Here is a 25,423-nt window from a genome sequence, read left to right on the forward strand (position 1 = left end):
CTTTCGGTACACGGTCCAAGAAACGTCGTAGGCGGCACCTGCCCAGGAACGAAGGCTCAGGGATAACAAGGACTCAGAAGGAGCCTTGAGCTGCTTCGGAACTGGACACAATGTGCCCAAAAGCATATGGCTATGTAATTATTTTTGTTATGTTGGATTTTCTGTAAGAAAATAAAATGCCTACGGCCTACAATGTTTCCATACACGTAAGTTGTCTGTAATTTATTACTTAGGTAGGGATCTGGTAAGAGCAGCAAAGTGAACCCACACTACTCAGCCTAAATGGACCTGCGCAGTGAGGCACATGGTCCCGCGACATGTCCCCTCCCCTAATATAGTCAGAAAATCAGAAAACTTCGCCATAATTGTATACTTTCATGTACAATATTTTACATCAAAAGCCAAGTACAAGGTGTCTGCTTAATATGGTGTTACTTTCCATTATGCATCATTACAATTATTTTCTTAACCCTACTTTGTGACCCTGGTCGTTTCAAGGGTCGGTGCTTAACGTTTTTTGGATTAGGCGCATATTATGTGCGGATCTCAGTTTCACCCCGGGCTGCTTTGTAGGGGTACCCCTAATTGCTAACCGTAGAACCTGCGACCATGCCCACTCACAGGGCAGCCTCCTTGGGTCCGTCCCAAGGCGGCAATTCCAGGCGACTTGGCACGATTCCCGGGACTCCCGTAAGGGCTGTAGCGGACAGGAGCTGGCAGCGGGGAGCACACTTTTACTGCGCTCGGGCGCCCGGCTGCAGCCGCCCTTGCTCTGGAGCTGCTAGTGAGCGAAGTAGGAGGTTAGCGCACAGCGGCCACCAGAAAATTGAAGCGGGCGGGCAGATCTTTATCCCGTGCGCTGAGGCAGCAGGCAGGAAAGGAAGCTGCGGCCGCGGAGCCCTAAAACTAACAGCCAAAACCTCCCAGCTGATCGAGTATTGCTCTTCAGTAGTGCGACAGGACCCCCTCCCTTGTCTGTGAGCACGGACTCCATTGCAGCCTCAAAGTTAGCTCCTGTTTAGGCTTGTAAGGTATGGGCTAAGCCCCTGCGCACCCACCGGGAGGTTACAGACGCCCCCCAAGACAGAGGCTGGTGGAGTAAGCCCCAGGAGATGGGCTGTGCCCTGGGGGCAGAGGGCAGTGCGTGCATCCCCTGACTGGAGGCGACCCCTACGCTTGGAGAGATACCTAGCTTGCCAGACCACTATCCTGGTGACTGGGGAGGATCTAAGGAGGAGGAGACCCAGTGGGCGAACTTGCCCTGGAGCACGGGCATCCTAGGACGGCGTTGCCGTGATCTTGGGTGTGTGATACTGCCCCGCTGAGTGGATCACTGCTGCCAGGGCACACTTGGTGTACTGTGTTTTCTGCTGCGTGCCCCTCTGGAGGGACGGTGGGTTTGGTTAGTGCGCGTCGAAGCTCGGAGAGGGCTGCTGGATTGGACATTCGCAGAGAGTCCGCCGGTGCTGCCGTGGGCTGCAGGTACGTGCGCGGAACTGCACCTTTCTCGGTATCAAATGTGAGCCGTGTTGTTTGCAGGGAGGCGTGCGTGCTGAGGGTGTGTGCTGGAAATTGGGGCCACACGTCTCGTGGAGTGTGTTCCCTCCCGCATATGTGACATGGTGCGTGGCTTCGACATGAATACGTGTATGTGCAGCGGTGAACAGAGAGCTGCATGCCCCGCCTAAACACATCATGCACTTGCCCAGGAGGGGGCAGAACGCCCAGCCTGCACCTGCCGTACATTACACTACTCATTTTCGCCATCCCGTGTCCAATAAGCCTTTCCCGTGTAGACTTGTGTCCCGTGTGTGTCTCGTGCTCCGTTGGCCCACTAGGGGCTCCCGCTGGCTACAGCTCACGCGATCACGAAGATGAATGGGGAGGGTTGCTGCCCTGCTTATGAACGGTGGCGAAGCAGCAGGGCGCTGGAAGGGTTAACAAAAGGTGGGGGCTACCTCCCAGCTGTTGTAAGGGCCCTTTTGAGCTGTAGGTGCGTTTTTGAAGTGTGGATTAAGGGGCATTAAACACATCCACGAGGGTATGGGGCTTAGACCTGTACGCGCCATTTTGCAACGGGGAGGTTTAGAACTTAAGTGGCCAAGTACTGTGTGGCACGGGTCCAGCTGGTGAACACTGGGGTGTAAAACATCGTGGGGTGTCCTAAGAATTACACGCTGGTGAGGTGAATGCCGCTGGGGGTGCAGCAGGGGCAGCGGGGAGCAGCTGTGCAGGCACACCTGGGTGGTACCTCACCAAGCAGCAATTTTGAAATTGATGGTTCAACTGTCAAAGTCGGCGTCTCCGCTGGCATTGCCAGCGCCTGACCCAAAGACAAGCCACATCATGCAAACATGGATGACACTGCCGCCACCTGCGTGGCGCCAGCATGTGCGAGTTTTAACAGTGTTTTGGCGTGACCAGTGCACTCTCTCCAAACGCCCGTCCTCCCAGGAGATGCTTTCCTCGTTTTTTTTGTTGTTTTTTTTTATATATAGGTTAGCAAAATAGTCCCCGTGTATCCCCAATAAACGAGATCCCAGGGCTGCGAGGGCGCCCTGGATATCGCCGCGGCGGACGCAGCACGGGGGTAATCGCGTGGGTCAAGGTCCCCGGTTCATGGACACTTCGCCTCAGGGTCCTAATTTGGGAGACGGCTCTTGCCAGGTGCTCATGGGCGCAAGAGCTTCACCAGTAAGGGTGCGCTGTGTACACACGAAGGCTTTACAGCTAACTGCACATCTCATGACGCCACATCAACTGGGAAAAAAGTAGCGCCGCGAACAATTTCTCATCTCTCGCATCACTTGTATTTCGCTAAACAAGGTGCATACACGAGGGGTTTGGGAGTGTCAATAAACATGCCAGCCTCGCAGCTAGCACTAATAAGCGGGATTTGGTTTCACGGGCAAGCCTGGGGGCTGGTGGGATGTGTAGCTGCTAGTCCCTTTGAAAGTATAGGGACTTTTAACACAGATGCCTTTTCGGGGAGGGGTGGGCGGAGCGCAGCACCCACTTGCACGGCGCCCCTGGATCAGGAATCCACTACCCACACATCTGCAGCGGGCATGCGCTCGATGTCGTAGAAAAGATGCCTGTGCAGTCAGTGCTTCAAATGATTGTTCTGGCTCATTACAGTAACACGGGTAGCGACATGAAGGCGGACACCTGCTCTGTGCTGGGCATTTTGTAGCGACATGAGGGCGGGCACCTGCTCTGTGCTGGGCATTTTGTAGCGACATGAAGGCGGGCACCTTCTCTGTGCTGGGCATTTTGTTTTCGCCGTGTGCACGTCGGCAGGTTGTTCGTGCATCTAGTGAGCCTGCACGGTGCAGGCGCCCACTGCAACACCAATCAAGCGAATGCGACCGTGGGCAGATAGACTGGCTTGATTCGCTAGACAACCACTTCAATAGGGCAGCTTAAAATAAAAGAACACCCTCTGTGTTCTCGGGCAGCTGGAGCGCACTCCCAGTGTCACTTCAACTCACGGCGTTGCTCCCCGGTTATGTGTTTCATCCGGTCGACTGAAACAAGACTGTGTCGAACGCCAGCTATTATACAAGTTTAATATACTTCTATCTCTCGGGGCTGCACCCCCTCTCTTCATACATGTAGCAGGGCTGCTCACACGGTCGCCCTTTCGCCTCAGCCGGATGATCGGAAACATGAAGAGGCGCAGAATTCCGCTTGGTGTGTTGCAGCGGGGTGTCCACGGAACTGAAGTGACGTCCACCTGCTCCCATTAGGCACCGAGCTCTTTCGTGTGCTCCTGCTCCGCCTTTCAGCAGCCGCCCTGGCGGATATCTGGAACAGGTTGGGCTCCAGGACTCCTTATCCGGAAACAAACTGAGACACTGGCCCCTCCAGCTCTCCTTCTGTTTTGGAGTACAGAGCCATCTCGCAGAAGACAACCCTTCCAATGAAGAAGCCTGTGGGTTTTAACCATGCAAGGCCTTAAATGAAAGGGTTTCATGCTGCACGTGAGAGCTGTGTTGCAGTGGTGTTCATGGGTGCACCAAAGGTACTAATGCCAGTGCGCCAAAGCTCCCCTGCTTTCAACAGCACCCTGTCTCCCCCCATTGGGCGAGGTAGGGGGTGTCGTTATGGGGTGTGACCCAAGTTAGGCCATGCTCCCCAATGAGAGGCCCCTCAATTTAGCATCCCACTTAATCAACTGCTAGCCACCAATGCACCAGTCTCTTAGCTGTGCATACATTATTAATGGGTGCACTTGCATATCTGTAGGATACCGTGCGAGCAGGGAGCCCGAGCTGCCTGTTTTTACGGCTCACAGTGCAAAGTGTGCACTGCCTGCCTATTGTGACAAATCAATTTCCTGGGTACCAGTGGTCCAGGGATGAATATCGGTTTTTAAATCATCAAAGTACACCAAAAGGCTTCCAAACAGATTGGAACACAAGTAAATTATAAGACCTCCTTGTCCAATTGTGGTAATGTGGACAGAACGCCAGACTTATCTCCACAAGGTCGTGGATCGTTGATTAGTTGCAACACAGCAAAAATACAATTATTACCCGATGATAAAAGGGATTGTACAGTCAAGGTTGTATATAAACATCTATTTTATTATTACCAGAACAGACAATTCTAGCACACTACAATTACAACCCACACTGTAAAGAAACACAGAGGACAGACAGTTTTACAAAGGAAAGGGATGCACTCTGGATACTGACAGCAGTGCAGTTGATATAGTAATCAGTATTACAGTTGAAGGTTATTTGGTTTCAACACCAAAGGGGCAAAGGGTCATAACTGTCTCTAGTGGCCTTCAGAGAAGAACTAGGGGGCATAACCACAATTTACCTGTTGCTTAAGAAGTTCTTGGTGCTCGACAGTGTCAAGGCAGTTCCAGGGTGCTTCGCAGCCTGTGAGACTGAGTTAGTGGCCGGAGACATCTGCTGGTACCAGGTGGCAGGCAGTTCGGCAAGCGAGGCTGGACGGACATCTGCAGGCTGTCCAGTGCTGTGGCTCGGGGCCAAGAATCATTGTCTCTGTGCTGGTTGGCGGATCTGGAATACTGGTCAAGGCGTCTCAGATGGCTCTGAAAACTGCAGCGTGACAACAGTCAGTGGTGCAGCCAGATGCATTTTGAGGAATCAACTGTCTCAAATGAGTCCTTAAAAAGTTGGACGCTGATTTATGCTTGCGTTGCTCTCCTTTTAGCTTCTTTGTAGGGCTTGTGTCCTTTCAAGGTGGACGGGCCAAAATGCAGGAGGGTGTTAGCAGGCAACGGCCTTGTCCTTTGTCCAGAAACGTTCCGGTACTTCCCACCTAGGAAGGTTGCTGTCAGAACCTAGCAACATGCTGTGTGCTGGCTGAGTCCAGTATCTCCCTTTGTTCCATTGGAGATGTGTAGGGAAGGGATCTTGCTTCCCTCTTGGAACTCCTGACCTCCCTTCACTGACAGAAGATGTAAGTTAGTCTGTACCATCAGCTTGTGTCCAAATGAGTCCTTCTTCTTACTCCTTGCAAAGTCTTCAGATGATCTGATCAGTGAGGGTCTCAGCCCTCTTTTAAAGCCAAACGGGCCCCAGTGATTGGTAAAAGCTAAGCCCACCTTAATGAACCAATCCTGGGTCCCCACCAACAATCTTCAGTGATGCTTCTGGTCAGAAACAACAGACAGGGGAAGGATAACAACATATACTTTTAAGTCCCACCCAACTTCCTGTCTGCTGTACATCAAGTTGTCTCCCTAATTAACTGAGCCCTATGCAGTGCTTGGTCACAACATATGCCTTCTTTGAAGTAGGGGGTTGCAGGCAGACTTTAGTCTCCTACAATTCCCATACTTCCCTATTCTGAAAGGACTGGTTCCAGACAGGACATTCACTGCCCTTTCATAACAGGGAGGGATGTTAGTAGCAAGTTGACACAATGCTTTACAGAGAGGTGTTGGTCTCTGGTCTCCATTGTCACTTCCTGCACCCAGGCCTTCCCTGAGCCTGCTAATTAACATTCTTCAGTATTCGCCACCACCATCAAGGGGTAACAAAGCAGATGCTAATCCATGGGGCATTGAAATGTGTCATGACCACAGGGATTTCCAATAGAAGTTCCCCCAAGAAGTCTTGTTTGCTGATGTACCATTCCTGGGCTAAGGGTAGAAAGGACACTGTGGCTAATTACAACTCAGGCATTTCCTCATTGCCCAATATGGCCACCAGGCGGTCTTCCTTGATTAATGCAGTGTAGTCTAGTTGTGTTAGCTCTGCAAGTATTTAAGCCCCTCCCCTTTGTTGTGCTGCGCTTCGCATCCTCTTGCTGTCTCAGCGGACGCTTACCACAGTTCATCTACTGACAAGATTTCCACAGATCCATGGACTCTTCAGATAACCCCTTGTGTGTTTTCCCACTGCATTCTTAGTTCTCTCCCTCTGTACACCCGTATCTCATTCTTTTCCGTGCCTATCCTGTCACTTCTGTTGGTTGTGCCCTGTGAGGGGTTGGCGTTCCTCAGTGAGAAAGTGTTCGGGAGAAGCCTTCTTTTCGTCTCCTGCTCACCGCAAGTATCGCTCTCCATTTAAGCATTGCCAATGCTTTTACAGCTCCTAGTAGCGAGTGCACAGCTTTTTTTTTCTTCATGAGCTCTGGTATGTTTTAGCCACGCTTCACTTTTGCATTAGCATTACGGAGTCTGTGGGAATTTGTTTCAAAGAACATTAGCATACTTTTTCAGTCACTGTTTGTCACATTAGTTCAAGGCATGAGTGTGCGCATAGTGTTAAGCTGTTACTGCTAGTTTAGCATTAACACCTTGTGCTCCAAGTTACCTTTTTTTTGGGGGGCGTTTCTTGTGAGGAAAGAATATAGCATTGTGAGTCACTTGGCAGGAATAGCTCTCTTGAGGTAGTTATTCGAGTGTTAGGGAGAAACACACTCCTATACCCCCAGGCTGTGTGAGACATTCTGAGGTAAATTACCTGCATTCGTGGCATTTTCCTCAGGACTGGAGTGAGCACATTATATCACTTTTCACGCACCTTAGGTTTCTTAATGTAATCTCCTTATTACATTCCCAGTTGTCATGGTTGTTGCTGTCTGGCTCGTCATTGAGGTAATCTTCTTGCACTCTACTAACCAAAGGTAGTTCCTACCATTCCCACACAAAAAGTGCCCTTGTTCAGAACATGCGCCCCTGCGCTGAAGCAGGATGGAGAGCCCATAATAACCTAAACTGAGGTGAGCAAGGTGAAATCAGTAAGGCAGGGGGGGAAGGTTAATTAGCAGAGAAGTCAACTCACTGCTATTAACACAGAACCCATCATTGACTAGTTCCTGCTATATTCCACAGATTTTTGGTTCATAGAAGAAAAGAGTATTAGTGAGAGACCCACACAACCAGAGAAGAGTAGTTGTGGTCATCAGGAGTGGTGTTCCTGCAGAGCCCAAGGTAAGCGTTACAAAATGCTAATCAGGCTGCCCACTGCCAGAGGCTTTTTATGCCCACAGCTGTCAGATGTCAGCTACATATGACAGCGGAGGGCAGCACTGGTAAGCTGTGTCCTCCCAGAGTACATGACCATTTTTCTGCTGTGTGGTGAGCGTGGAAAATATGTGCGGGAATGGCCCCACATATTTTCCTGAGGTTGATCTCCCATCATTCATTCTTTTAAATAAATAAAAAATAAAAAAGCCCAGTGGAGCACACTCTCCCTGTGCGGATGGTCAGACTCCTCACACCTGTGCACCACAGACCCTAACCAAACCCATGGTCTTACTCGGATGGTTAGCAGCCACACAGATTTGTGTGAACTTAGTGCTATTGCAGACAATTTAGTGACCAGAACACATTCTGATGCTCACTTACTGGCCTATAGAACAATAGGGCAATGCCTGAAACAAAAACAAAAAATGATAGTTTGGGATGGTATTATTGTGCAAAGTGGACCACATTTATCGCCATTGTGGGCCAGTTTGATGAGTTACTTCACCATGCGGCTAACAGGTTTGACCAGTGTTGCTGATGCAAATGCTTTAAAATGCACAACGCACATCACATTTTATCAACACACTCCCCATTGGGTACTATTCAAACAGGCTGTAGCAAAAGGAAAGATTTGCATTTGCAGCTGTGGGCCATTTATTTATGGGAGCAGGGGACAATTGTATGCCCCAGTCCGACCCCGCTGATGCTCTAATCACACACACTTATGGGCTTAAACTCCCATTTGCCAATGCCATAGCAGGGGGTGCCCCGTGAGTTATTCGCTTGGAGCACTGAGGGAGCTGTTCTTTGAAAAGTATATTTTGAACAAACCCCTTTCAAGCACAAACGTCTTATGTGGAGGTGGACGTGCCGTCTCAGAAACCAAATTCATTACCGAGGAAAAGATGCTTTTCAGATCGAATGTTTGGGGGCTTTCGGAGTAGAGGTCAGTGAAGACCCGATCGCGGTCAACCTCTGATTATGTAACAGAACTATTGGATTGTCGGTCCGGCTGCCACACCACAGTCACCCCACGCACTTCCACTTGCGCATCCAGGGCCGGCCTTAAGGGCAGCAGTGCCATGGGCGAATTGGCGCCCCCCCTCGCCCTCCGGCACCCCTGGTTAACAGGGGGGGCAGAAGGGGGTGCACAGCAGGAGGGGCCACTTTTTTTTTTTAAACCTCCTCGCTCTGCAGGTAATGGTGTGAATAGGGCGCGTTAACACCCCATTGTCAATGAATGAGCCCGCCGCCGCAGGTTCATTCAATGACAATGGGGCGCCTGCCACGCCTTCTGCCACTACACCAGCACGGGGAGCCCTTGAATGACTCCCCCGAGCTGGCGTGGTGGGGGGACTAATGGTGCATTTTGCTGTTAAAGGCACCCGCGGAGACGGGCGCTCTTAACAGCAAAAGGCTGCATGCCGCACCTTCTCCCACAACGCCAGCTCGGGGGATCCCTTGAAAGACTCCCCCGAACTGGCGTGGTGGGGGCATATGGCACCCTGTGGAGCGTTGCGCCCCGGGCGGTCGCCCGGCTCACCCCTCCTAAGGCTGGCTTTGCACGCATCCACAGGCACGCTGCTTTCTCTAGCCTATCTACATGCATCTCTTTCCTGTCCATCCATTGTCCCCCCCCCCCCACCCCTTTCCCTCTTGGTTTGTCTCCGTATGTTCTTAGCCCTGGATGCATGCTCGCTCACGCCTCTACACAAATCTCCCTCTCCCCTCTCTGACGCTCTCTCCATCTCCACCCCTCTCCCCCTCATCTTCCTGGTTCAGTGACCAGCCATCTAACTTGATGGTGTCTCGGACTTGGAAAGGATCGTAACCCTTTTCCGTGCGGTTTTCTGCAGGCGAGAAAGGCTTAGGAAACATTAATGGATGCTACCCCGGAAATGATGCACGACCAACGTAACGCGGCTGAAGGAAACGCGAACGAATGCGGAAGGCATACTCAACATCAGCGAGAGATTATCTCAGCAATTTGAGTAATTGCGTATGCCCCACGGGTGGAGTTTGGAAGCGCCTGCAGAGACATAGTTGCGCAACGAATCATGAGGGCCAGATAATATGAAGAACATTGCCGCATGACTTTGTTTGGTCAAACCGGATCGGACGAGGGGGACACAAGACCTCCAACAGAAGCCGAGTGCAAACAGATGACCCCCTTAAGACTTTCTAAAACAAGAATCACTCAAACTGGACCATCCAAACTCAGTGAGAGCACACGCCCCTACAGGAGCGAGATGACTTCTGATACTCGCCCACAACAACAGAAGCAGTAAACACACGAGAAAAGGGTGGCGTTTTCCGTCCCTGATAGATGGATGGCGAGGGTATTAGGAACCCTGAAAGAGATGACACCACCAGAACTCCAACACAAATCGTGGAGTGTTTATAGCTCTGAACAGCAACTGTTTATTTTTTAGGCTATGATGTTGATGGAGATGTTATGCATGTCTTTCTAACCCTTCACTAAACCCCCTGAAGAATTTCCGAATATTAAGTACAATTACCTCTAAAACGGAAAGAAACATGTCGGGCACTGGTTGTGTGCGTGTGGAACGATATGGCGTTAAGGATTGAAGATGAGAGCGAATGGAATGAGTGTAAATGTGGTGTGCTTAGTGAAGTATGGTTGAGCGTGGTAAACAACGCAGCACTTCACACTCTAATGGTTAAGAATCCAAACCCATTAACTTAATAATTGAAGGGTTGAAGCTTGTGCATAACTTTGTGAATATGTCTTTAGAATTTGACTATAGACAATCTAACAAGCACAGTATCACCACATCTATGGTGTTTTTAAATCTTTACATGTAATTGAAGAATAAAATATGTATATTTTTGTACAGACTGGTGTCTATACAGTGTTTGTCACTGTGCCCTTAAATGGTTATGGGACGGGAATAGAGTCCACCTAGGATAGGTAGCAAGTAGCAGCACCAGCTTTGTTGTTGCAAAGTGTCAAGGGTGAATCCCTTAAAGTTGAGGGTAGACTGGTACCGTTTACCCCTCTATCTCTCCTCTTTGTTTGATTAGGAAAAATTAACACATACAATGCAGTGCAAGACGTCGACTATGAATGCGTGTGTTTTATTGGACCCTGCCGCCCCCAATTAGAATAAGTTCCTCTCCCATCCGAAGTGCATCACTTCTCCCATGACCCCCTCAGCCCTCCCATGCCCCACTTTTGGGCGGTGAAGTTCCTTTTCCACAAACGTGCCCACTTTTTTGACATATATTGATGCATTTTCTCTGTTCACCCACATATACCGTGGGGTTCCATGAAAGCATCTTTGCCGGTGTTTGTTTATTGGGATGAGAAGGGTGAATGCTTGGAAGCGATGCCTAACCGAGATGAACACTTTTTTTTGGTTTAACTCACGCATGCACATGTCACACTTCAAGAAGGAACCTGCTGGATATTTTTTCCAAACAAGGAAAATAAAATGAATACCTGTGTGTATGAAAAATGAAGTGGAAGGACGTCATTGAGTAATGGCGCAGTTAAATAGGTCATTGTGTGTCGCTGAGCGTTTCCTCCCTTCATTCCGATCCTCAAGCACAGAGAGAACGTGTGACTGAATCTCGAAAAAAACGATTATTTCTGAAACTACTATGCCTACGTGCCAACATGTTACTTATGTGTTGGCAGTGCCTATTTTGTGAGTAAAAAAAAAACTGTCAGGGCTCAAATATTTTCAAGCACACCATTGACAGAACAGGATGGGTATCTTCCCTCTCACTGTTGCCACCACCAATGGCTGCTCCCTGCAGTGTCAACATGCATGTGGTTAAAGCTGCAACTCCCACTGGCTCATTGGGTTGATGGATGTATTGACTATGACAGGTATGTGATTTACAAATTCCAATCAGCGTAGCATAAAATGTACTTGTTTCATGATATGAGAGACATTTTTAAGTGTTTCTTTGAACACAATAATTGTTAACATTTGTCTCTGAGTGAATATGTGCTTCTTAGGTGTCTGAAATAAAAAAAAAGAAAATTATAAAGTTGCCAAAACACCACATCATAATTGAACTGAGTCTGAAACAATACCTTCTGGGGCTCAGAAATAAGTGCCAGGTGTAAGTGACTTCAATCCAGCACTCCAGACAAGTCAATGCATAGCATGGGATGCCCAATGGAAGCCCTTATTTATATATTTTTATGTAAAAGTTCTTTAAATCTGGATGATGAACCCTTATATAACGCCCCTCTCTTTGGATCTCCCCAACCTCACTTAGCCAAGAAGTAGGTTTGTTTTGCAAATTAAAAGGTTTATTTGATGAATTGAAAAATATTTATCACACTTTTATGAATAGAAACAATATCTGAATAGCACACTCATGAATATGAGCAGTCATCAGTACTGGGTAATATTACAATATCAACAGCTCTTTAATCACTTAGGAGTAGGAATAGGAAGGATAAGGTAGCAGGTAATACTTTTATGGTTCAAGGAAATGCAATGATGGGAAAGAATGCAACACAGAAATAAACTTGATATGGTTTCAATCAAAACAATGTGGTTACTTTTTCCCCTTTGAGTACTCACTCCCCGCACAGTGCAATATGAAGATATGGAAATGAGAGCTCACAGGTTTCAAGAATACAATCAATAATGCAGTTCAATTCCAGTTTCCCCAGCAAGCTTAGAGACAACAGGTATGATTTTAAAACAGGCACAAATACTTTAAAATGGGATAGCAATGAATGTGAAAAATATGCTAAAATGATTTTACTTCACTAAAGGATATTCAGGATAGTGAGAGTTACTTTGGATTGGTACAGGTCAACACTAGCAATGATTCATGAATGATTATCAGATTGAAAACGGATCTCAGTAGTTGCAAACAAGAAACAGCTATTTTGGCATGTGTTGAAATGCAGCTAAATAGCAATTTGCAGTAATTTTTCTACGTGCGTGAAACGCGATTACGGAAAAACTATAATGAATTGGAATGTCCTTTTAGGTTCATGGGAAAGTGGTTCTAGGATGTGCGGTTCAAAAGTTACAAAGGTTTTTGTGAAGGTAGATGTTTTAGAAATAAAGTCAAGATTTCAAATATGACAGATGCGCTTTAAGATTTACCAACAAGGATATGCTTAAACTAAAGGACATATGAAGAAGCAAGACATTCAACGGGCAGCCACCAGAACTGCGGCGCCACCGCTCTGATCTCTGTCTGTCAAAACACCCCTCCCTCTTCAGAAAATATCAGCGCAGGGATGATTATTGCTACAATTATCAAGAATTATGTGGAGGAGAGAAGAATTTAGGATAGACAAAGGAGATTCTATAATGCAGTTCTGAACAGGTTGAAATGGATTGAATTGATTATTTTAAACTAAGAGATGACTATGTACAGTTCTAGACTAGATACTCACTCCTGGGCTTTAGAATGGAGTGGGCCTCGTCAAAGATCTGGTGAAGGGTTTGGCTTCACTCTCCACCAGACAGGTCTCAGGCACTGGGTGCTGCTCACAGCACAGCCTCTGGTCTGCTCGGTCTCTCAGACTGGATCGGATGGGTTCTGAGTTACAGCACTGCTCTCTCTGCATCTGGATATTGGTTCTAGCACAGGGTTCTTAGCTAGAAGAAACACAGCTCAGCCAGGCTGTGGAATGGTTTGGTTAGGCCCTGTGGAAGTTTAGGGGTTAGAATCAGGTTTGTAAAATATTCTGAAGCCTGCTGAAAAGGGTTCAGCTTGTGGGTTAGGCCTCTCTGCTTCAAGGTTCTAGAGTTTGGGTTCTAGAGTTTGGTTCTGGATCTATCTGGAGTCTAAGTTCTGGAGTTTGGAGTCCTGCAGGGTGCTTCTCCAAGAAATCGGATGTTGAGTGGAAAAAAGTGTGTCTCTGGGTCTCAGCAGTCTCTATTTATGTGTTTCCAAAGTGGGTGGGGAGGCTGATTTGAGACAGGAGCAGTGTGTCATATGTGTCAGAGTGATGCTGTGTTTTATGGCTTAACTGAAATCCCTCCCCTTTGCTTTTACATAAAAAATCTATTTTTCCCCAAAAACATATTTCCCAGATACATAAGTTGTTCATAATGCATATGCACATCACAGATTAATTAAGGCATGTCACTGTTCAAGTCCCATATTCCTACGGGCTTGGGTTAAAAAATGACCACTTATTTGCGCTTTTGGTGGGTTTCCCAATATTGGTTCTGCACCAAATTTTACACAGGCATACACACTTCATCTGAGCGATTATCTGTAATGTTTCCTGTTCCTAGCATAAATATAGTAGCTACAATATGAATAAATTCTGGGGTTAAGTCTTAGAATACCGCACAGATTTTAGCTTAGTCTTAAATCGTGAGTGAATTTTTCATTTCAACAATCCCAAAGTTTCATATTTTTGTCAGCTTGGTACAATTTGTTATAAGCATTTTTATAAAACATACATTTGCTTTCAATTCAATTCACATCTCAGTCTGGTCTGCCCCTTGAGCTGGGCTGAGTCAGATGGTCACATGGCCTGCCTTCCTGCCAGAGCAGTTGTTGACCAGTCACACCCAAATTAGCATCTCTATTCAGCTGAAAGACTCTATTGTCTCTTTCTCCTGCCAGCAGAGGAATCTCCTCCTATCTGATTAACATGTCCATGCGACATCCTCCCTTTTGGTGGGAAGGCCCAAGGTGTGAAGGGTTCTCAGGGGAAGCAAGCCTTTTGGAGTTTTAACTGCATCAGTTTACTTTCTGATCAATTGTAACATAGTCCCTTGTGAAAAAAATAACATTTGTAAACTTAAAATAAGCAACATATGTTTAAATCAAGTCTTTTTCAACATGAAATCACTGTGTGGCACTCTATATGGCATTTTGATGGAATTCTCTTCTTTTGGAATAGTTTGGGTTCAATTGATCAACTTTACACAAATAGTTTTAAAACACCAGCTTTCTGGTAGAGGTGAGCAACGGTATTACACCCATTTTGACAGCTGTCTTTCCATCAAGTATCTTTAAAATAGGATTTTGTTCTGAGAACATATGATTTTTGTTGACATTGTATTGATGTGGATTCTTGCAGTAATGATGTGGAACACCCAAAAAAGAGGTTGAATCTTTTAGGTGCTTTGTGAGCCATGGTTTTAGCAATTTTTGACAATCAAGAAAACAGATTTTCAAACAGCTCTGTGTTTCTTTTTCAATCAGCATGGCTATTTCCAAGTGGTTTTAGGCTACTTTGTGGGTAGCCCAATGGTGGTTTTTGGCCAGTGATCTCCTGTGCTCACTACTGACAGAGGCACAAAGTAGATGGTGGCCTATTTCTCAGGTTTTCACTGCACACTTTCTGGTGATTTCTGGCGAGCAGCATGCTTTCTGGCGGCCATTATGATGTTTCTGCTGCCAGCAATGCACAGTGATGTTGCAGGGCTTGGATGAGTGGGTTGATACATCCCACACAGGACTGAGCCCTGGTAAACACCTCAACAAATGAATAACCAGTGAACCCATATGCAGGCAGTGTGGTAACATAACCTGGGTGTGATAAACCCCATACCTTTTCCCCCCATGTAGTATGCAAAGGCATTGGGTGAGTGTTGGCAATAAAAGGTGATAGGATTTTATTGCACACTTATGGTCATAACAAAACTTAATCATAATTACAGTAACTATAATATGCTGTAATTTTGGGCATCGGGACCCACGGTTACCCCCTCTGGCCCGTGCCGCCATTCTTGTCCCACAACAGTATGGTCACCGTACAGTGACCTGTCTTCTTTCTCTTTCCTCTCGTCCTTTTTCTTAGGGCGGGAGGGTCCTGGGAAAAGGAAGAGACTCTGTGCTTGCAGATAACTCTATTGTTTGGGTCCCCAAGCAGGGACCCAAACTGGATCGCTTGGCTCCCCGTGCATGGACCACAAGCTGATCTGGCTTTGCTGTAATAACAGCTCCTTATATTAGACCCAGGGCTGCCCCTGGGAATTTGTTGTGCCTGTGTGGCGGGCTGGGTGCTGCCCCCAGCCAGCTGCTGCCGACGGCAAATTAATGCACCATGTAGTGCCTCAGCTTGCTCTGTTTCCTGCTCTCCTCCTCGTGACCGTGGTGCTTCGCACTCATTGGGGAGGAAGGGCGAGGTGTTGTTTAACACTTCGCCCTTCCTTCTTCTCTTCCCGGGCCGTCGGCGACTGTGTGTCGCTTTGTAGTGTCCTGGGGGAGAGGGAGGAGCACCGCCCACCCTTTTGTTAGGCTCTTTGCTCATCCCTCTCCCCTGCCTGGCTGCCATGGGGCACAGGTTACCAGGCCTCGCCTGGTGCCTGTGGCATTGCCCAGAACTGTGTGTTGGGGATTCTAGTGAATATGCAATGCCTCCTTGTGTTTTTTTTTTGTCAAGAAACTCAGAACCACATATTTACACTTTCGTAAGGCACATGTTAGTGGTTTGCGATTCTGTGTCAAACAAAAACATTTTAGTAGTTCACTAAATATGAGCAGTCCATTCACTGGGAACGTAAACCAAAAGAGATTGGTTTCAGGTCATGGACGGCCAGGGGTGTTGTTAGGTCTGGAACAGATCAGGGGCTAAGCTAATGTCGGGATTGGCAGGACTCGGGTCTAGCTATAGCCTTTTGGTTGTAGACCCTGAGCTTCTGTTTGGGCCTACAACCAAAGGACCTGGGGATATAGCCCCCTGAGGCCCCCCACTCCCCCATCAATGCCTCTGTGGATGGCATTAAACAAATATGAACGCTGGCAGAATTAAACAGACTTGTTATCTCTTGCCCTTTTGCAAGCGATTAGAATGAACATCTGGTTTGACAATCGATCATACATCATTGTCCACTACTCGTCCCCTGGCCTCTGAGAGGCTTAAACACAAATGGGCATGAACTCTGGGTCTACCTTTGTAGGAAGAAACCCCCGTACAGATCTGGGGAAAGATTGCCTGAGCGTTAGGAACACTCACCTGTCTGAAAGTACTTATCTACGTGTAGATGGGGTGTTTCAATTCAGACTTTACACGAGAAAACACCACTAATTACTAAATGGTGAGAGTCATGAAAAATAATTATTTTCTCTGACACAGGCATGTGGCACTACAGCTCACGCTGCTAATCGTAGTCTGCCACAGAGGTATTGCCAGGAATGTTTAACAAGTGAGCCTGAAGCTAATGTAGTAAGGCCAAGGCAAGGGTTACCTGCAGGTGTAAGGGGGTTTGTTCTCGTACTAATGTGTGGAAGCGACCGTGCATAGCAAGGGAGCTCGAACCAACCAAGGGGATTTTGAAGCAGCGAAGGGGGTCTCCCATAGAGAACATTTTTAAATATTGGGTTAAAATGGTGCATTTTATAACACACTTTCCTTGAAAAAAATGGGTAAAAAGTAGCAGTGTGCAATCACTTTTGTAGGGTAAGAATTGAAAAAAATGCATTAATGGAAAGTTAAAAACAGTGAATTGGAACATCTTCATGATGCATTTGCCCACTATATGCCAGTAGACCAAACCTTTTTTTGCTGCAGGAATGATATTATAAGAAAACATGTTCATGCTGGCTCTGCCAACAAATGTCAGTCTCCCTACGTAAAAACATACTCCTGCTGGTGTTGCTCTTAATGCCAGTAAAATGGCTAGGTCACAGAAACAAAACATATCCTTGGTGGCTCCACAAATCTACCATCCCCATGTAATGATGCTCATCATGCTGATGTTTTGCTTTTAACTACAGTAAAAAAAAAAGGCATGGCACTGTAAGAAAACCCCATGTCCCTGTTGGTTGCACAGATGCCTTCCTCCCCGTCGTGTTAAAACTGTATTCATGATGGTTTTGTCCTTAATTGCATTAAAAATAGTGCTACAGTAAGAAAACATTTCTTTTCTGGCTGCACTAATGCTTCTCACTGCCATATAGACCATTGATCATGTTAGCTTAGCCCTTTGCTAGCTTTTAACAGCCAGAAAAAAAGAAAAAAAACAACCACTGCATGCCACAGTACAAAAACATGTCCTTGCTAGCTACACAAATGCCACTGAAAAAATGCTCACTATCTTGGCTTTGCCCTTAATGTCAGTAAAAAATGCAATGCCCCTCTAGGAAAACATGTCCTTGCTGTATGCACAAGCATCCCTGCTTTTCCCCATGTAAGAACACTCATCATGGTAACTTTGCCCTTAAGCTAAGACAAGCCATGCAATAGTATGAACATGCACAGGCTGCCATACCTATTGCAATATAATCCCCTCCCCACTCCAACCTCTGCTCCACATGATAACCCTCATCAAGTTGGCACAGCCCATAATTGCTAGTAAAACTTGACATGCACTATAAGAAAACTCCCATGATCCAATGCCCCCTGGACTCCATCCTCACATGCACACACGCATTCATACCCATTCACCAACTAGTAACACATCCATACCGTTTCTCTCTCAATAATTCACAGGCACACCAAGAACATTCCCACTGCATTCTCATTCAAACACACACTCACACCTATTCCTCCAGCATCTGTGTGTCACATAGACAGGAAGCAGACGGCACAGAGAGCTTCCTAGTTCCTGACCTGGTGGAGCTTAAGCAGTTTCACGTCACCACCACTGCTGCTGTTAAGTAGACATGTATAGATCTTGAGTGGCCTGGCCCACTCAGAACCTACCCTGTTTAGGCCCTTTGTCTGCCACTTGTTTCATTGCCATAGACCAGGTGAGTGCGTAGCCTTTCTAATAGTCCAGTTTACGTTTTTGCCCAATGATGTGCACATGCATGAATAAGGTAATATTACGGCATTTTGCCAATTGAGTGGATCTCATGTGAAGCACAGACCATGGAGTGGCAGACTCTTAACACTTTGAAAATGGCATCTTGTCACCAGAGACGGAGTCAATGCCTTTCAAACTTTTCAATTGAAATGGGGCCCCACACCTTGGAAAGGCCACCTGTAACTGTGTCAAAGAATATTATAGAGCTTTTCTTAAGTGATCATTTAGGGTTTCAGCTAGTTTGTAGGCTGCCTTTCTTCGTTTTGCTGTGTGGAGGACAGTAAACATGCCCGTTGATAATCTGCACAACATACGTCACCCCCAAAGTGCTTTATATATTTCAAAGTATCATCAATTATAGCTGTTTGTGCCAAAACATACCTGTATACCTGTGGAATCCTATCTTTCAATACTAACTACCTGTCTTCATGTGCCTTTGCATATGATATCATGAATGGGAGATGTCGCTGTGGTGTGTTCATCCACCTAGGGTTCTACAAGTCTCAGTTGGAGCTGGTCTACCTGCGTGATGGGTGCTAGTTGGTCCGACTAATGATGTTCTTACTTAACACATGTTACTGGCAACTTAAATAAAGAAGTACTTACCAAAGATATACCTGATAAATCCAGAGTACTCTCTGTGCAGCTGGACACGTCAACACACTTTTTCTGCTGCCCTTATGTTTCTGAAAATCTTAAACTATGCACAGCCAAAGCATTTACTTGCTGACATATGGTGGCAGGGTACTCAGCTGATGGTAAGGGAATCCCCAAACAAAATTTGGAAATGGGATCTCACCCATGTCATACTGAAATAGTGGCAGTTGTCAGAGGATTGGTGAACTTCTATGTGCACACCACTCAAAAACAGACACACATCAACAATTGTCCAGAATGGCTTCCTTTATATTGCTGGCAATGATTTATGTCTATACTTGTGTACTGTCGGGCATGGGGAGGTTGCATACAGGCTTGCATGAACCCTAAACCAGGATCCCATCGAATTTTGTGATTTATATTTTTCACACAACATGAACCTCTTCCCCCAAAGACACTATCAGCCAATTTTTGGCACCAGGTCATGCAGAAGGCTCACCATAAAAGGAAACACAAAGTCACAGAGAGATAGACAATACGTTTCAAACCATCAAACATGAAAACAAACAATGCTAATATGAGTACACATTATAGTTTTACAAAGAATACATTAATCATGCCTACAATGAACTAACCCTCTCTATATTAAATAGATGTGAGGCATTTATATGATGGAACGTGTGATGGCCTAGAGTGACAATATGACTTCTGCCCAACAGGAGTACAAGGGTGAGGAGTGGGTAAATCACCTACTCAGCCCTCACACTTTTACAAACATTGGGATTGGGCGATAAATCATACTGGCTAAGCATAATATGTGGTATTAGTGGCTGGAGAGGCATTTTAGTGCAGCCAGCCTAGTTTTTTTTTTAGTTTAGCTTGACTTTTTTTTAATGGGGTATCTCTAATAAAGCAATCCTGCTAAGCTTAATTACCTGCCTAGACTGGCATTTGGGTGCTGCCTGTCTAGACATTTCTTAATGCAGCATTGCATATTTCTCTGGGCATTTATGATAAAATAATCACGATAAGTGTTATTGCTTCGACTGGCATTTTGGTGAAACAAGTCTAGGTATGTTGAAATGTGGCCTGGCACATTTTACTGCAAATATTATCTCTGTCTATACTGGTCTATATTGTGCAGCCAGCTGGACGTGTTTTCATTGTGGCATGACATTTTTTATAGCAAAGCATTATAATAATTAACAGATTAATGTTCCTGTGCACTGTTGGTAACTTGCATGTATTGGATTTTTGGATTGGTGTTACCCTACAAAACAATTGCAAATGCTCTGGCCTTTTAGCCAATTTTCTGCTGAAAGCGTGCTGTATAATGCATTAAAACACATTTTTTAATCTTGCTCCTAATGCAGTGTGCGGCGTACACCTGCAGCAACACGTTCATGCATATTGCACAAGCATGGTAATCTAGGCTGGCCCAGAGATTGGCGTGATCCGTGATTTGTTGCTGAGTTTGGGGGGGCCCTCAGCATGGCTCGGAGGGGGGCCCCCACATTTTGTTTTCTGCCACTGATGAACAGCCGAAGGCCATAGCTAGTTGTCTGGAAGTGTTTGAAAATGGACAGTGGGCATGGCTAGTGGTCTGGTAGTGTTCTACAATCTACTGGCCATGGCAGAATGCCATGGCTAGTGGTCAGGCAGTGTTTTAAAATCAACAGTTCCCAAAGCCTGCCATCTTTAAAACCTAATAATACCACTGTTTAACATGTCAAAATCAGTCTGTGATGAACATCTTTGAGTGATGAGTTGCAAGTGTTTTTAAGTATGTAGTGGGCATGGCTGAAGGCTGTGCCCACTGGTGTAGTGTTCTAAAATATAAAGTGGTGCATGGCTTAAGGCCAGGGTTAGTGGTCTGGGAGTGTTTTATAATGGACAGTTCTCAAAGCCTGCCATCTTTTATATAGGACAATACCACTGTTAAAACAGGTTAAAATCAGTCTGTGATTGATGAACATCGAAGGCTGTGGCTAGTGTTCTGGTAGTTTTTTTTTAAAATGGACAGTGGGTACACCTGAAGGCCATACCCACTGGCGTGTTCTGGTAGCGTTTTAAAATGGACAGTGGGCATGATGTAAGTCTGTTCCACACTGGCCATAGCCTGTTTTGAAAAAAACATTTGTAATAAAAAAAAACATACGGTGCAGGGATGTGAGGAGTTAACGCAACAAAACCCCTGAAATTCAGCTAAAGCAACCTTAACTTCATGCCCTCTGTTGTGCAGCCTATGACCATAATGATGACATCAGAGATGACATCCATAATGACATCTCTGATGATATCACTGGTATCATCACTAATTAGATCATCTATGGCATCACTGATGAAATCTCTGTTTACATTACAACACTATCCAACTATGGCCAATGCCCAAGGACTTTGACCGTGCCCACTGTACAGTTTAACACCTAAAGGGGCCACTAGCCATGGACTTTGGCCATGGTCAGTGATGCCATCATTGCAGTTGTAGGCTGCACAACAGGGTGCACAAAGATAAGGTGACGTTAGCTGAATTGCAGGGGTTTTGGTGCATTAAGATCTCACCTTAACGTCCCTCCAACTAAGTTTTTTTTATTTTTTACACCAGCAAAGTAATGGTGGGTGTAGAAGGCTTGGAAAACCCCTTCCACCACAAATGTGATGGTAGATTATTCAATTTGAGCCCAGTCACACACGCTACAACACCACCTAGTAAACATCACTGGAAGTTTACCTCCAGTTCAGAGCCACATAAGCAAGGCATTGTAGGTATTCAAATTAGCCCATACATGTATTTATGTTGAAACGGCTTATAACTTCTGAACGGGAAAGGAATAGACCATTCTTTGTTATAATTTTTGAATTTTCGAAACATAGATAATTCAAGCTATTGTGTCAAAACGTGGTTTGGAAACCTGAAATATGGAGCTTTCATCAGTGTCTGCCAGGAATGTGATGTGGCCCACTCATTTCGCAAATGGTGTCTCTATGAAGCAAAACAAGCATTGGATGAGGCATAAACATAGATAGTAATGATTAGTAGTCAACACATTTTGCTTTTAAAGTATGCCAATAATATACTTATAGCACTAGATATAGGCAAATGCTGCCAACAAATGGAAAAAATAGGACTTTAGAACAAACACAAATGGACTAAAAGGTCGATCTCTCTTCAATATTCCATTTGTCAATTCCACAGACAAAAGTAGACACCAATTTTAAAAAAAGGGGAACTCATAACAAAATAATGGTCTCGTAACCTAAGTGATAATTAACAAAAAAGCAGATCAAATAACATGTTTTAGCCAAACATTTGGTAGGCCTTCTCTTCTTGCAATGACAATGAAAAGCAATATCGTGTGCATCAAAAATGACAATCCACCTGCCTTTTGGCATTAGTTCTAAAATGGCCACAGATGAGATTATGGATTGCCTCGTTGGAAGACGATGCTGGTCCTTCATGAAATAGAGGTGACAGGTTTGAAAAGCAATGCTGTCTTTGTTTAGGTGATGCTCAGAGAGCACATTCCACTGTGGCAAAGCTCAGTGCTCTGATCCGTTATCATCAAGTGGGTAACTACTGTGAATTCCAGCAGGGATGGTTCAGCCATTCATTCTTTACAATATGTTGTTATGACTACCATCACATTCTTCAATAATAACAACAATTATTTGCAGCACACCTAACTGGTCAATATGGTAGCACCAATCACGATAGCAAAAAAAGCTGTTCTTTATATTAATAATCTTAACGTTAGTGAAGATAGGATTTGAAGGAAGAATTGAAGAAGAATGATTCTGGAGTATTAATGTTAAAGTAGACTTCAGACAGATTTTTGATAGCTCTGGAAATCACAATCACATGTCCCTTCAGTCTTAGACTCATTGGGGTCGATTCATCGAACAAACGTGTGCCGAAAATCCCAGTGCAAGCAGGCACAAGGTGGCGCAAGCGTGAGAAACCCAGCGCACGCCCACGCGCACGCGTGCGTTTCAAGGAAGACGCTGCGCGTGTTTCCCGCTGTCCGTGCGCCAAATCCTTGCATGGCGCACGCGGGCGCACACTCCACCGAACGGTGTGCGCTACGCGCACATCAAAAGTGCACATAGCACGGCGCACACAACCAAAGTGGGCGGAACAGTGGGTGTAACACGCGGAATGGGGAATAACGCGTGAAAAAGAAGGCGTAACTGGGGAAGTACTGCAGGGAACTACACGGAGCGCCCACACGCACGCAAACAACCCGTATTCATGGATTCGAATACGGAAACCCGCGCACGGCAAAACACGCACACAGGCGTCAACGCGTCCGCCACACGAAGGCAGGCAGAAGCGTCCATTCGCACAGTATATAAGTGCGCGCAAACAACAAACACGTATATACAGCTACGATGAATGCCCCATTTGTCGCAGCACTGATCGTGGGACACCGCAGGAGGAGGAGAACAGCCAGGGCACGCATTTTGGCACCACGGACAAGCCTTTTTGGGATGCCTGATGACCAGGTCTACGGCAGGTATAGGTTTCCACCCCATATCATCCTAGACCTGGTCAGGGAGTGGGAAGATGACCTTACATCCCCCACCCTTTGCTCCCAAGCATTGAGCCCCTTGGAGAAGATGCTCAATGTCCTGCATTTCTTGGCCACTGGGTCATTTCAGCGGACTACTGCCATAGTGGGGGGGTCTCACAGGCCACGCAGTCACGCTGCCTACACCAGGTCTTGGCAATCATGACAGCGCTCCCCTCAGTCCGCAGGCACATATACATGCCCAGAACACCCGCAGAAAGGCAGGCCGCTGTCCTGGATTTTTACAGGGTGGCACACTTCCCCAAAGTGCTTGGTGCCATAGATTGCACCCATGCGGCCCTACGTCCACCTAGGGCCACTGAGGACATCTACCGAAACCACAAGCACTGGAATTCCATCAATGTACAGGTGGTATGCGATGCAAAGGGAATCATCACCTCTGTCTATGCAAACTACCCTGGCTCCACCCATGACAGTTTCATATTCAGAATGTCCGTCCTGAGCCGGGCCCTGGAAGCTGGGCAGCATGGCGACACATGGCTCCTAGGTGAGTACAAATGCCCTTGCACATGCATGCATGTCACACACACACACACACAAATACACAAACCCCAATAATCACAACCATTTACACCTCCCCAGGGGACAGTGCCTACCCTCTGAGCAACCACATGATGACGCCAATCCGGAACCCCACCACACCACCCCAGGTAAGATACAATGCCGCCCATATTGCAACCAGGGCCATAGTGGAGCACACATTCGGAGTGCTCAAGTCACGTTTCCGCTCCCTTGACCGCTCTGGCGGGCATCTACTCCATGCACCCCCAGTAGTGTGCAGGATCATTGTGGCAGCATGTGTCCTGCACAATGTTGCAACACGGCAGGGCGTACCGGTGGACATGGTGGTGCCCCCACATCCCCAACCACAGGCACAGGCGCTGCCCATGGGAGGGGACAGGGCACGTGGCGAGGAAGCCCGGACCCAGCTTGTGGCCACATTTTTCACCTAAACTCCCACCCCTGCGGAGTGCACACAGGCCAGGCACATACCAGGTGACAATCGATGATGACAAAGAGACAGTCAACTGTCACAACCTTACCACCTTGAGATTGTTGCCATGGAAGTACCACATTGTCTGCATCCCTAGCTATTTAAACACAAGCTATCCTGTGTGACCAAAAGGCACACATATGACATATGATATGATATGATATGATATGATATGATATGATATGGCATTTGTAACGTGCCTATACATAAGTGTTTCAAGGTGCGACGAGGCAGGGAGGGGGGAACAAGGGAAGACAGACAACGATCCTACTAGGCCAGGTGTCATTTAGATTGCGCAAGTGTAGGGGTAGGGGGAAGGGAAAAGTGCAAGGGGAAGGGGAGGAGGGGAGTGCAGTACAGGGTAAGTAGAATAAAAAATAAATAAATAAATAGGCCAGCTGGTGGCAAGTGCAGAGGTAAGTGCAGACAAGTGCTGGGAAGGGGGGGGCTGTAGGGATAGAGAGACAGTCCCGCAGTGCAGGGGTTGCCATGGAGGCAGTGCAAGTGGAAAGTGGCTGGGCCAGGGACCGAGGTTGGTGAGAGTGGCCCAGTTGCAGATTCAGTGCAGTTTCAGTGAAGAATTTAGCAAGGGAGAGGGAGAGAGAAAGCAGAAGCATAGAGGAAGGTTTTGAGGTGCTTCCGGAACTGGAGATGGTTGTCCTCAAGTTCCAGAGAGGCAGAAAGGCTGTTCCAGAGGGAGGGCCCTGCCGCGGAGAGGGATCTAACCCCAGCTCGTTGGTTCGAGAAGCGGCTGACCCTGACATGCAAGGTGTGAATCACACTTACCTGCGAAACAGGCCATGACCATCACTGTTATGTCACTCAAACCCTCCCAAACCACAACATGACATGTCAAGCAATAGCCATACACCAACACAGTACCAATAAGGCACACATTGCCATGTTAAAAATGTACATTGGCATCAGACAATGATGCCTGACATGGAATCAGATGAAATGACTGACCAACAACCTCCCACCCAAAATAAGTCATTCCCAAATGCATTACAAAAGTTGTAGCCGTAACATAACAATGAATGCCTGTCTACATGCACATTGTGCATTGCAA

General features: G+C 46.6%; 1 protein-coding gene across 5 annotated transcripts in view; it reads left to right on the top strand.

The window, feature by feature from the left end:
• The first annotated feature begins 843 nt into the window (after nt 1–843).
• Nucleotides 844–25,423, top strand: part of LINGO2 (leucine rich repeat and Ig domain containing 2) — a 5,916,036-nt gene continuing 5,891,456 nt past the window's right edge. For all 5 annotated transcript variants that reach the window (XM_069630911.1, XM_069630909.1, XM_069630914.1 and 2 more), the window contains exon 1: nt 844–1,482. The gene's annotated coding sequence lies outside the window, so the exon portion shown is untranslated. The remainder of the gene's footprint in view (nt 1,483–25,423) is intronic.

Source organism: Ambystoma mexicanum, chromosome 6q, assembly GCF_040938575.1.
Source record: "Ambystoma mexicanum isolate Mex_15411 chromosome 6q, UKY_AmexF1_1, whole genome shotgun sequence".
In the NCBI taxonomy this organism is placed as follows: domain Eukaryota; kingdom Metazoa; phylum Chordata; class Amphibia; order Caudata; family Ambystomatidae; genus Ambystoma; species Ambystoma mexicanum.